General features: G+C 45.9%; 1 pseudogene; it reads left to right on the top strand.

Annotated features, from left to right (window-relative positions):
• Window positions 1-3842: 3842 nt before the first annotated feature.
• On the top strand, window positions 3843-4810 carry LOC128783282 (olfactory receptor 6M1-like; annotated as a pseudogene).
• The last annotated feature ends 240 nt before the right edge of the window (window positions 4811-5050 follow it).

The following is a 5050-nucleotide window of genomic DNA, read 5'->3' as shown; positions in this document are numbered from 1 at the left end:
TTTGTCAGCCTTGCAGAGCAGAGCTGGCATCCTGCTTGTGCTTTGCATGAGTTACATCCTTTATCTGTTTCTCCAAGGTTGTGCTGTTCTGTTCTACTGCCCTCATCAAGTCCCCCCTTTTCTTGAGACTCAGTTCCTTATGGGCACCGGTCTCTCAATATCTCTATTTTGTTTTATAGTGTAGGGCACTATAACACTGAATCATGATGCAAGCTAAATCCATACAGCAATTATTGTGGTGACCATTATAAACAGATGTTTTAACCAAACCCAGCTGGGTAACCATGAAGGAAATTTGTCCCAGATTTCTTTAAATCCCCAGGAGGTTTCATCTTGAGCTGTGCGTTGAAAGAATTTTTAAACTATAACACTCTGTCCCAAAGTCAGTTCTTTAGCTTTCTGGATGAAGAGAATAGCTGCTACTGCCCTCAGACAGCCCAGCAGCTCTGGCTGACATTGTCTGGTTGCTGTGAAAAGTAGGCACAGCCCTGCTCCAGTCCCCAGGACCTGTGACAGCACTCCCCATGCTGGGTTTTGTCTCTCACATGGAAAAAACAGATCCAATGGGTCCATGGGGTTTGAGAGTCCCAAAACAGGGCCCGCATGAGGGCTCGCTGGAGCTGTGAAAAGGCAGCCCATGCCACACCAGTCCAGACTATAAAGCCCTGCTGAGCTGCCTGAGCTCACACAGAGGCTTTAGCAGCAGCCCATAATTGCTGATGCACAGCTGACATCATCCCACACCCCGAGAAATGCCTCTGACTCTCTCATTGTTCATGGCTGTGGGACTTGCCAAATTGCTTCTTTTCCTTCCTGTCCCAACCTCCTTTGTCCCTGGAGGATTTTGAATCCCAGGTAGGGTTCTGTGCTCTGGACTGTTTGTACTCTGTATCCACTTAGTCCCAGAAAATTCCACAATGCCACAGTCTGATCCCTGAACTGCTGCTGAGTTTCAGTTTCAGAGATGAATGCCATCTCCAGACTGGAACAAGACTCCAAAGAGGGTTCTGATGTTTCCATTCCTCCAGTTCTTTTGCCACTTGGTTTCCATATATCATGGGGGTATTTTTAAACTCCTGGGGTAGAACTGGCCAAGTCAGCTGGGCTCTTCTCACTGTGTTTGGACTGTCCCATTCAGAAGTAAATAGTTCTTGACTTTCACTACTCCAAGAGATACAGAAAAAGCCACTTTCAAATTCTACACTCTCAACCATTTTAATTTTTCACTCTAGCTTGTTAGCAAGGTACAAAGATTTGCTACGGACGGGTGTATATCTTCTACTGTCTCATGTATGGCTCTAGGATCCTGTACCAGCCACTAATCCTCTCCATTTGCCTTCTTAACTGCAAAATAAGGCTATTAAATTTGGATTCATATTCCTTCAACAGGCCTCATTTTATAAATTTTTCTTTTATAAATCTAATCTTTCTTTTCTTTTATAAATCTATCCAAGGGATAATAACCCCTTACAACTTTCTTTTCTCAAAGGGTATTGCTTCTGCCTTACTGGTCCTGCTCAGGGTTTCAATTTGTTTCTCACAGGCTCTGCTTTTCTGGGTCACTGGGGCACCTCTCCAGTCCAGACTAGCAGATTTACTGCATCCTCAAGTGATACAGATGGCAGATGGATCACATCTGAAGATTGGAGTGCAAAAACAGAGGCTTCCACATGATTAGATTTTGGAGTAATAACCTGCATTTTGCCATCTTAATCTTGATTTTAGCATTCAGGTTTTCCAAGAAATTGTCCAAGGAGAGGCTTAAGTAAATGGAGTAGATACAAAAACTGGGGAGTCACCCATTGTTTTCCTAATTTAAAATCAATGGGCTGGAAAAATGGCTGAGTTTCATGATTCCCTGTTGCACCAATGATTGTTATAGAATCATTACTCAAGTTTCCTTTTACTGTATTTAGCACAGAGCAACCAGCTCCTGTAGCCACTAAAAATCCTAACTCCTCATTGTTCCAGCTTAGCTGTGACCGGATGTTCTGCTGGGAAAGAATCCTCTTGTCCCCCGCAGTGACCATCGGTGATGGCCACGAGAGGGGAGTTTCGTGTTGTACCTGCGGACAGTCCCTTTTCAAACGCCTCTCTTTCTTACAGTGTGCACATTGATTAACAGCAAGTCTCTTTTCTTCCTTCCTCTGCTCTTCTTTGATGAGCCCTCAGGGGAAAGATGGACTGAATTGTGGAATAACTCACTTTGGAAGAGTGTCCTTTGCAACAGAGCCTTCAACTGCATCAAATGTGGCTTCACTTACAGCTGTTCCGATTGCTTCTGATAATCCGCCTGCCCTGTGGTCTCTGGAGTGTGGAAGCATCCTATGGAATTGGAATTTGCTCCATTTTACTCAGCTGTGCAGCAGAAGCTGCTACAGGGGGGTCTCTGAAGCAGTCAGAGCCTCCACCCAGGGTGGGGATCACTGCATTTATGCACAAGAATCAACCTGGGCACAGCAGGATGTGTTCATCTCTAGGGCTGCCCCGAGTCCCCACCTGGAGAGCTCCCAAACATTTCAGTCCCACAGTTCATTTTGAAGGTGACTCATTTTTGCTCATTTTAGAGTTGGTTCATTTTGAGGGCTCTTGACTGAACTCAGTCACTTGGTTTCAAGTTGATGGCCTGTCTCAGACCAGGCTCTCCTCTGCTCTGTGTGGACAAAGAGATGGGAGAGCCCTTGGGCCACCCAGGGGACCGATGACTTCAGTGCTCTGGTTGCACATGAACAGAGCTTTGTTTCACTGCTTCGGACCCTCCCTCTCCTCTTCTCCCCTGGCATTTTAAAGAATCCTATTTTCACAGTCATCTGCTCTGCTCTTCTCCATGTTGAAAAGCAAATCAAAAAACCTGAAAAGGAGAACACCAGTCTTTATTGCATATATTTTTTCTCATACATCTTTTCTTAGCTGTGTATTTTAGTTTCAAAACAGAGTAACTTAATTACTTAATTAATCAGGGATTTGAGACTTGAAAAGTGAGTTTCATCTACTCCCCTGCAGGCACCCAGGAGAATTTGTTTTCTCGAGGCTCCCTCTGTAGCCAGTGGAGACAATAGAACATTTGGAGGCTGGGTGCTCCCAACTGCCACATAAAACAAAAATTACAGATCTCTTCCTGGCAAATCTTTTCCCTTGCTCTGCACAGGTTCATTTTGGTGCAGACAGGTGACAGCTCAGATTGTGACACTCTGTGTGGATCCATAATAAATTCCAGTCCTCATTTAGAGTACTAAAAATCCAAGTTCTACTTGATCCCTATTCTGCCCTCCCCATTCCTTTCCTGAAGAGACAGAGAGGAAAAAGCTGTAGAAGAAAGCAGAGGGTTGCAAAAGAGATACTTGCAATTGCTCCTTTTGGAAGCAACAGTTCCTCAGGGACTCCTGGTCCAAAGGCAAGTACTGAAAAGCAGAAACAAGGAAGTTCAATGCACAGATTTGGTGTAATTTCAGCGTTTAGTGTTTGTGCTGTAGATGAGAGGTGTTTGGCGCATGGGTGTGACAGATGTTTGCAGTAGGTCTGAGTGAGCTGGGAATTTCCCAGGAATGGGGGGAAATAGCCAATAGCTCCTTAGAATCCTCTGTTCTGGTGAAAGAATTCTTTGGGAGTGTTTGGAAAAGGTAGAAAAAACACAATAAAATCTCTGAGGTCTCTACCTGAAATGGGAAAGAGAACAATCAGGGTGTGAGAATTGTTTGAAGCACAATCTCTGTGCTCTATAGCAAGAGTGCAGGAAAAGAAAGCAGCAGAGAAGGAAGGATAGAAATGTTTGTCCAGACTGTGAAATGATCCCACTTGGTTTTGCCATGTTCCCGTCTCAGCAGGATGAGCTGGAATTCAGCATGGGACCAGAAAATGAAACAGCAGTTACTGAGTTCATCCTAGAGGGTTTCCCAGAGTTTGATCCGAGACTGCAGGTATTTTCTCTCGGGTCCTTCTGCTCATGTACCTGACAACAGTGATGGGGAATGCAACCATCATTTTCCTCATGTGTGTGGATCACCAGCTGCAAAGCCCCATGTACTTTTTCATCAGCAACCTGGCCTTCCTGGAGATCTGCTTTACATCCTCCACAAGCATCAAATTGTTTGTCATGCTGAGCTCTGGTCAGAACACTCTTTCACTAAGCAGCTGCTTTGCCCAAAACTATTTCTATTTTGCCCTGGGCTGCACAGAGTTCATCCTGCTCGTTGTCATGTCCTTTGAGCGCTATGTTGCCATCTGCCAACCTTTGCTCCATGCTGCCATCATGAAGCCTCAGCTCTGTGTCCACCTGGTTGTTGCTGCTTGGCTCCTCGGCTTTGCCCTGCTGAGCTACCGGCTGTTCTTCCTCTCGGAGCTGTCTTTCTGTGGCTCCAAGATCCCCCATTTCTTTTGTGACAACTCCCCCTCGTTCAGACTGTCCTGCTCTGACACCAGCCTGCTTTGGAAAATAGACTCTGTCTTCTTACCGTGTGTCGTGCTGGGTTCCTTATGTTTGACTCTGGCATTTTACACCTGCATCCTTTTCTGTGTTCTGCATCTTCCAGCAGCCTCTGGGAGGAAGAAAGCTTTGACTACGTGTTCTTCCCATCTCATCATCTTGTCCATTGCCTATGGGAGCTGCATTGCTCTCTACACGTGTCCTGCAGAAGATGTTTCCTTGAGGACCAACAGAATTGTAGCTCTGCTCAACACAGTCCTGTACCCATTCTTAAATCCATTCATCTACAGCCTTCGGAACAAATCTGTGATCCTGGCCCTGAACAAATCCATTGCCAGGGCAAGAACAAAGCTTTTCCCCTAACCATGGTGCATTTCTGGAAAGCCATCCCAAGAATCTGATGTCATCTGTTGCACAATACCAGTGCCTGTGAGTGCAGCCTCCAAACAGGGCTGCCTCAGGAGACTGATGCTCCTGCTGGCTTGTGTCAGGTTAAGAGATAAGAGACTCATCTGCACACCCAGACAGGGCACCAACAATGGCAGGAGGAGAAACTCAGTTCATTCTCTGCCCTGGCTGCTCCCAGGCCCATCACTGGAGAGCCCCCAGCTCATTAAGAGCCCATCT

Source organism: Vidua chalybeata, unplaced genomic scaffold (assembly GCF_026979565.1).
Source record: "Vidua chalybeata isolate OUT-0048 unplaced genomic scaffold, bVidCha1 merged haplotype W_reject_6, whole genome shotgun sequence".
Lineage (NCBI taxonomy): Eukaryota > Metazoa > Chordata > Aves > Passeriformes > Viduidae > Vidua > Vidua chalybeata.
This window is presented reverse-complemented; position numbering and strand designations above follow the sequence as displayed.